General features: G+C 53.7%; 1 protein-coding gene across 9 annotated transcripts in view; it reads right to left on the reverse strand.

Annotated features, from left to right (window-relative positions):
- Foxp1 (forkhead box P1) overlaps nt 1-8,809 on the reverse strand; it is a 616,519-nt gene that overhangs the window by 25,085 nt on the left and 582,625 nt on the right. The window lies entirely within an intron of this gene.

The following is an 8,809-nucleotide window of genomic DNA, read 5'->3' on the forward strand; positions in this document are numbered from 1 at the left end:
TGTGTGCAGACTTAGGCTCACGTTTCTTCACAGGTAGCACAGAGTAAGACGGTGCTGGCGGGTGACGTCAGCAGAGAGAAGCAGGGTCAGAAGTCTGGTGGACAGTTCCCATCCCCACCAGGACACAGTGAGCCCACTCACGTATTCACGTGGGGACCTGCCATACGGTTCCCAGCCCCACGGGGACAGAGTGAGCTCACACACATGTCCAAGTGGGGACCCGCCATTATCGTGATCCGAGTCTCTTCATTCTGTGAAAGTCGTCTTCTGATGTCAGGAGACATTTCTGATTGGATGCATAGAGCAGGTACTGGCTTCCTACTTATTGGGTGCTACGACCTTTGTGTTTTAACTCAACGACTTTGATGACTCAAGACAGTTGGGCACAGGGAATAGACAGTGACAACTTTGGTTTAAAAAGTGGGAGATATATCCCCTCAAAGGTAAAAGGTATATTTAAAAGAACAGCAGAGAGCCTCAGTGAAAATACAGGAGAGATTAATGAGAGCAAGGGAGAGCGGGAGGGGAGAGGGAGAGAGAGAATGAGAAAGAATCTACATATAGTTTTACTTCAATACTTTTCTACACCATTTGTCCAAAATAATACCTTAGCAATGCGAAGGGGCTCATTCCTTCTATGTGACATAATTCACCTTACATCCTTTTGAAAGCAATTTTTGCAAGATGACAATTATTCCAAAATTGAAAATGCTTCACTTTTGTAGGGAAGTGACTGTCTGTGGGGAGAGGGGCTCGGGCATGGGGGCAGACGGAAAAGAGGGTAGGGTACAAAAGGAGCAGAGCACCACGGGCTCGTCCTGGCTGGATGACTCAGTCGCAAACCATATCGCTTTTGATTTTTTTCTTTCTCTTTATTCCCTTGTGGCTCAGGGAGGAATAAATTAAGAAGAAGAAGAAAAAAAGCCTTACAGTGTTAGCACTTATCTTTCAACAAACAGGAAATGAAAATGATTCCATATTAGGAGTCACTTTATGTTATTCTCCCTGCTCTTTAGCGAGTTATCGAACAGCCGAACTCGGGGAGCCCTGAACACATAATGCTGAAGGAATTCAGTTTCCCAAAGCGACTCAGCTGGAGCAATTAAAATGTTGGGAATGGCATTTTTGTGCAGTTACTTACTTATTTTTTTTTTATGTGAAGTCTCCTAAGCTATTTTTTTATATTAAAACTAAGAAAAAATTCTTAGATTAAAAAAAGAAAAACTGCTTGGTTTTAAAATCGTCACGGGGCAGGAGGACTATGAAGCATCTCTGGCGCCCTCTTCTTTTTTTGATTGGGGGGATTGAACCCCGAGCCCTTTTATTATATTTTATTTAGAGACAGGATCTCACGGAGTTGCTCGGCGCCTGGCTGTTGCCGAGGCTGGTTTTGAACTTGTGATCCTCCTGCCTCAGCCTCCCAAGCTGCTGGGATTACAGGCGTGCTCCACCGGGCCCAGCTAGGTTGCTCTTTTTAAAAACAAGAAGGAGCTGGCCATGCTGCACAACCCGAATTAAAGGGTCAGAGGTACTGCTTACTCAAGACTCTGCTGAATATGACTTAATTTGGGAGTGACATTGTTAGTGCAGCAATCACAGAAACCAAGTCCGATAAAAGGAACACCGAAGCTTCACACATCAAAAGGAACCAGTCCACCAAATGTCTGCCCGGCTGGGCTTTTGCTGGTCTACCCCAACCTCACACTCTACTGGAGAGACAGCCCTTGGACACGTGTCCACAGCACACGCACAACCCCACAGGTGACAGCCACAGGAAGGGGGACATGGAAGAACCCGTGTGGCGAGCTCCTAGGAGCCTCGGCTCAGCATCCCAGGGAAGGTCCCGTAACAAGGAAGAACTGACTGCAGCTTGTGTTGGGATTAGCGCAAACCCACCCGGACCACTCCCCAGACAGGCTTGGGGCTCGGTCAACGGTCGCCCCCAACAAACTGTTCCAACCATTAGGAAAAGAAACCCACCAGACTGGCTTTGTGTTTTAGGGCAAAAAGGCAACACGTTCACACTCGAGGAACCACATCTTGCTCTGCAGGAGCCGCAGGGCCCCCGTGGCGCTGGCTGGTCCTTCACAGGCGTCCGTGTCCCCTACGGCTTGAACGCATCACCCCTGGGCCTTGCTGCCCGTCAGCCCTCCCACACCCTCTCCTCCCAGAACGGAGACACAGACACTCGGCTTGGCCCGCAGACTCCAGCTCCCTCTGAATCGCGAGGAGCCCCAGGAAGGGCAGGGAGAGGCGGCGGCTGGTGCAGGCCAGAGGCCAACTCAAGCTCCAGCAAGTGAACAAGAAATGTTGACGCTGTGACACCAAGATGAGAACGGGTGGGCCAGAACAGGCGGGTGGCAGACAAGAACCACCATGGTCACGGCAGGCGGAGCTGCTCGCGGGGGGTGGTCACCTGTGGCTCTGACCCGTGCTCCGCTGTCCATTCTCCTTTGTGTGGAATGGCCATCCGGGCTCTGAGGGGTCACTCTGGAGAGGAGACGCGCCCTGTGTAGGCCAGGGGCTGGTGCCTCATGAATACTCAGAATTCAGGCACAATTACATGAGTCTCCACTGGCCGAGTGTGTGTTTGGAATCTGGGTCCACACAACAGGGGTTCAATGGAGCTGGGCTAGCCGGGAAGAGGAATGATTTTCGGGTTTTAGGGGACGGAAAGATAAAGCCCTTCCTTGCGGGCAATCCCCCTTGGCTCTTGCAGCATCCTGTTAGTGTGGCCTCGGATCACCTCTGCAGAGCTGCAAGAGAAGACCAAGGACATTCCGCGGTCCCTTAGCAGAGCAGGGAAACAAAACTGCTACAACAAGAGCGGGGCTTGGTCTGTGTCCAGTGGTGCCGACATCTCAACAGAGGACAGCGAGGGCCAGGCCGGTCACTCCACTCAACGGAGGTGAGGCCTGGTTGGCCACTTGAGGTCCTCCAGTCCTGGGGAAACTGAGGCCACAGGCAAAACCATCTGAGGGCGTGCAGACAGCAGGGGGCAGAAACAAGACCAGGGTCCTGGCGGGTGCTGTGGGCTTGGTCCGATGGGATCACAGGGATCACCTGAGTTTTCTATTGCCTCTGCCTCTGCCCCTCACCCCTGAGCTGGTCTCCGCTGCTGGGCCTCCAGAGCAGGCGTGCAAAGTCAGCAGACACCACCCTGCCCTGCCAAGCCCACGCTTCCACATCTGCAAGCAGGTGGTCTCGTTGGAACAAGGCCTCCACGTGTGCAGGGAACCAGGCAAGTCTGGGAGACAGTGCCCTCTGCCACGCACACGTACTCTACATGCATACAGACACTACACACATTATGCACACACTACATACTATACACATGCTACACACACCATACACATTCTACACACGCACACACACTACACACACGTACACATTCTACACATGCACAACGCCCACACTCTACACATGCACACACACCCCGCACACATTCACACACTACACGCACACACATATCTGACCCCTGGGAGGAACAGAACCCAAGTCCTGCTGGCAAACCCAGCACTGGCTGAGCCGCCGTTCTTCTTCCCACTCCGGGCAGCTCTAGTGCCCGCTGAGCTGAGCTCCGGGGACAACCTGTCAAGACTCCTTAGCCACAGGCGCTGGTGGCGGGCAGTCCATGGCTCGTTTCACCCGGCCGCAGGCCCTCCCTGTCCCTGCGCACCGTCCCGTCTCAGCATTCCTCACGAGCTGTTCTTAAAGGCTCTCCTGACACTTGAAGCAGACGCACACTAACAGTCAGTCGCAGTCTAGGAATTCCAGTGCTCCCGGAGTTAGGCAGGATTCTAAATCATGAAAAATCAGCACCTTGGTGTTCAAGGGACGAGGAAGGGAGAAACCTGGACTCCCTCTCTTCTCCTCCTTGGTCCCAGCTGCAAAGCGGTGGCTGTGCGGGGCTGCACCACTGTCGGGCACTCTGTCCCCAGCTCGCTCTGGGAGCTGGCTCAGGGGGTCAGAGAGGCCTGAAGCGGGGTGCACTGCTAGGGCCGCTCACTGAGGCCTGGAGCTGGGTGAGGACGAGCCACTCCGCTAACGGGGACCCCACGGCAGGCAAAGTGCATCTAGCAGTGCGTGGTGCGGGACTCGGTCCACACCCGCCAGGGCAGCCCTGCACGTCCCTCCCTGCCGCACCTTCTCAGAGCTCTCAGTGCCTCGTGCAGGTGGGACCTGGCCGGGGACCTGGCCGGGCTCCACAGGAGACTCTGGGAAGCAGAAGGGACGCCACCCACAAGCAAGCCAGGTTTTAAAACCAGCATCGGCAGCTCACGGCATAAGCACAGAGCCCCAAGGGCCACGGGGACCCCTGGGCAAGAGGAAGGGCTCGGGCTGCCAGGCCGCGTGGCCCTCCCAGGGTTTGCTCAGTATTTAACGCTGGCTTGGAGCAAGTGACTCTGACTGCCTCTGCCTCAGGGTGCTCCTCCAGGAGGAGTGGGCACGGAAATTGTCTCCTGGGATCTAAGAGGCCGGTGGTGGTCACCCTCACCAAGGGGTGACCCCCGCCTTTTCCAACACAGCAGCAGCATGACACCACACGTGCTCACCAGAGGCAAGACACAGGCTAAACCCTAACCTCCCGTTTTTCTTTAAACAGTGACTGAGATCCAAGGGAAGAGGGTGAGCGCTGCTCATAGGGAAGGCGAGGATGTGATGGAGCTGGGGACAGTGTCTTGGCAGACAACAGCTCAGGGAAGAGTGGTCCCTGAGCTCCTCTGAAATGATCATGAGCGGAATGAGGGGCACTCAAGCGCTCTTGTCCCCAGCTTGCCCAAGACGCTCTTCAGCTTTTAAACTGAAAACCCCAAGTCTCAAAAATCTCGTTCCCAGCCAAGCAGACCTCTGGTCAGCCCGTCTCGTTTGGAACAGACACACGCATTTCAGGAAGTCGAGCACCGTCCTTCTCCCTCACCCTACAATCTGACTCAGTCCTCCAGGGCCCTTGGCCAGACTGTCCTTGTCAAAGTCTCCCTCTCTCTTAGGAACCTGGCTTGGTGCAGTGGTGGAGGCTGGTCCCTGGCGAGGAAGCGGCACCCAGGGCTTTGATCACCACAGTGCTCCCTCAATCATGTGTTAAGCAGCAGAAGCCACACATCTAACTCCTACCCGTCCACAGGCAGTGGTGCGGTCCCCGCTGGGTTGCCGCCGTCTCTTGCTGAGTTAATACCCATCTCAGAGGGTCTCTCGGTGACGGGGCTGCAGGACACTGTCCTGAGCCCTCAGGCTCTGCCTCATCTCCCAGTCCTCTCTATCCCTGCATGCCAAAGACACCCCACCCCAGGACTCAGGACAATCTGACCCCATGGCGCAGTCCTGGGACACAGGGAAACCCATCGCTCGTCAGGAAAAGGCAGCTACGCTAGCAATGCCTTGTTTTCCGAGAGAGGCAGGTCCTGGCTGGCTGCTGTCTGCTGAACAGGACGCTTCCTTGCCTCCAAGTGGAAAGCCCCCCCAGAACACAAAAGGCTGACTCATGAATGCACCTGCACGAGACCATGTGAGAACGCTGCCCCACTTCTAACGCACCCCTTTGTACAACATTCCGGAAGAATCTGTCAAGGGGACATTCAAGAGATGAAATCTTACACTGTACTCTCTGACCTCAAAAAGTCCTGCTTTTGGTTTGATTCATGCACAGGAGCCTATCGGCAGCTCTGTGAAGGGAAGCGTCTCTAGCCACTGTCCCCTGAGAGTGAGGGACATCACTGATGAGACACAAAGGGCCGTCTCTTATGGGTAAGAGGAATTTTCTGGGGTTCAGATGCCAGGGCCTGCACAGGCACGCAGCCCAGGGCTCAAGTGGCCTCCACTGGCGACGGTCACTGCTGGACCTGAATCTGCCCTCTGAAGCCTCCTGTTGGTCCTTTACTGTGATCCTCTAGTTTAGACCTAAGGAGCCTCCATCACTGCACGCTGGAAGATCTGGTCCAGTGCTCCAGGCTCAAGGGCTGCTGTGTGGACAGAGGCCCTGTGGGCCTGCCGCTTCAGAGCTCTCCTCCTGCTCTGGCCCAGCCACCACCCTTGGGGGACGCCTCTCCCCTGTAGGGCTCAATGGTACCAACGGTTCTCAAACTCAAGTTACTCCATGCGGATTCTGCAGCCTACTCTGAGATGCCTGCAGGTTCAGGAAATTTCCTGGACTGGGGTACACTTCTCTAATGGAAAAGAAGTAGCCCTTGGGCCAGGCAGGTAGAGGGCACTCCCTCTAGGGCAGGTGAACCCCAGCCTGCGATGTGAGGATGGGGGACAGTGCCCTGGGAAAGGGCACGTGCAAAGGCCACTCTCCATGCATAAATGTGTCTGCTCCCGTGTTCCTGCTGGAGCAGGGGCCTCATTCCCCGTTCTCAGCCTCCACAGGCACCAGGACTGTCAGTCGAGGGTCCATTCAGAATTGCACTTCCCGACACCAGCCTGAGAAGTGGCAAGTGTGACCACACTGACATGGAGGAAGCCTTGTCCCAGGGTCCCCTGCAGCACTAGGATGCACCCCAGACCCTCAAGTGAGGCCTGGATAGAGCTCATCGGAGCTCAAGAGGGTTACAGACTAAAACTGCTGGCCTTTCTTCTCTGTGTCAGCTGACTGAATAACGGACGGGCAAAATCTGTTATCGTGTGACCTCTTTGTAACATCAAGACCCTCTTCTGGGTAAACGTCTGGCACTTTCAAGAACGTGTTAGCGTCAGCTAGCACCATCCAATGGTGGGTGGCTCTGCTGGAGAATTACCAGAACTTTGTGGTCTCCTGTCGCTTCTGGAGGATGGAACGCAGGGGCCGTCCTGCCTGCTGTCAGCACTACTGGACCCCACGGAGGCGCAGCCGAGATGGCGCAGGGTGGGGGTTCTGCCTACCACTTGCTGAGTGAGAAAGTACGAGTGAGGGAACACCCTCAGCAAGGCTCTCGTGACCTCCGAGGCTGGCGAGCCCTCGTGCAGCCTAGGAGGTGCCCTGACCCACTTGGGGACAGCACAGGCTTTTCCACCTTGGCCAGGAAGGAAGGGGTGGGAGGGGAGGACAGGAGGCGTGCACAATCCAGGCAGCCGGGAACGCAAGCCCGAGGGGCTAACAGCGTAATGCCACTCGATTCCCCTCACCCTTGGCCACGGGCTGCTTCGCCATCTCACCTAAGAACCAGGGATCTGCCAATTACTTGGCACTGCTGTGGTCGTGCACAGGTGATCCCAGCACGGCTGGCTCTGGACAGCCTCTGGAGCTGGCACCGAGATACGGACCTCGGGGCATTTCCACCTGTTCTGCAGTGATACCCTGTGGTTTTGGTCTCCTATTTAAAATGTCAAAACCTTCCTCAGCCTCTGGGATCAGGCCTGAGAAATCTGCCTGCTGCTGACAAGCACTAGGCCACCATCTAATAATCCTTCAGGCCCTGCATGAGCAGCCCTGTCCAAAAGAGCCTGTCCCTCCCTCCACGGAAGCCCAGCCTGGGATGCGGCCATCGCAGGTGACCACAACAGCACACTTTCTTGCCATCGCACCTTGCTTTCCATCACAAGTTGAAAACCTGATCTTCACTTTGACCTAAAGCCTTAGCACGAAGAGAAATCTATGCATACGCGAAATCTGCAGCTACCCAAAACTGCTGTCCGTTTACCTTGCCACGCCCACCGAAACCCACGGTCCCATGGCCAGGAGAGATGGCCTGGCTGGCGGAGGGTCTCCCTCCCCCTGACCTCTGTCGGTACAGAGTGTACAATTAGTAAAGCAGATGCGCAGTTCCTGGGTGACTCACAACCCCTCCACCTTGCCCTGAGCATTCTGTAGCATGCAGTCCTGGGCCACCCAGAACAAGGGCTCGGAGCCCGCCATCAGGAAGGTGATTTTATCCAGCAATGGGCATTACTTCATAAATACCAGACCCACACACACATGCAGACCGCAGCGCCCGAGCGTGCATACTGTGGAACCCGGGTTTTCACAGGCATAGGGTGCTTTACATAAACTTGGGGGGGGTGCTAAATCTATCACTTTTTTTTCCTTCTTCACAACAGGTTAGGTTTAAGGATATTTCCAAAGACATACAAAAATTGGGGATTTTTTTGATGTGACCTTTGCCTGGATAAATATCTTACTGTTCTGCTAAGTTTCTGTGTGTCATTAGAATGGACAACATTAACTAGCTCTAGAAAATAACTTTTGAGAAATCCTACTAACAAAACAGAATTTGTCATATAAGATGAGAGCTAATTTAAAAAAAAAAAAAAAAGATTCTTTCTATCCAGAAAACTTACAACAAAAAGTTTAAGTGGTGTTTGGGCTGATTTTTCTCTGCAACTATTTGAAGCTGTAAATGACTTAACTCGGTGAAATTCCAAATGTAATTATCTCCTGTACTTAGCCGAGGGCTCTCCATATATCTCGGCATTGCTGCCTTGCATACAAAATAGGTTTCCGATGGCTGGTACCCACGTAACGTGCAGTGCTGTTTTAATTTCGCCTCGTTGACTAACCTCTCGCCCACTCGGCACCAGCCAGAGGAAGAAGCCGCGGAGTCACGGGTACTCAAAAGCGCTCTGGAACTTGGTTGCATAAATGGGGTTTACAGGGTCAGGCTTCTGTAACTGTACATTTTAATAATCTCCATTTCTGACTCAATTTTTACTTCTAGAAACTAATTTTCTATTAATTATGCCAAGAATGGGATTATTGTTCAAATATGGTATTTTATCAACAAGCTGTACCAGGCGGTGGAACCCCCTTTAGGAATGCCCCCATCTCTCATGCCTAGGAAAATGTGAACGAGTCATGAAATAGGTCCAACATGGCACAATGGCTTTCTAAACACCA

The sequence above is a fragment of the Marmota marmota genome, unplaced genomic scaffold (genome assembly GCF_001458135.2).
Source record: "Marmota marmota marmota unplaced genomic scaffold, marMar, whole genome shotgun sequence".
NCBI lineage: Eukaryota > Metazoa > Chordata > Mammalia > Rodentia > Sciuridae > Marmota > Marmota marmota.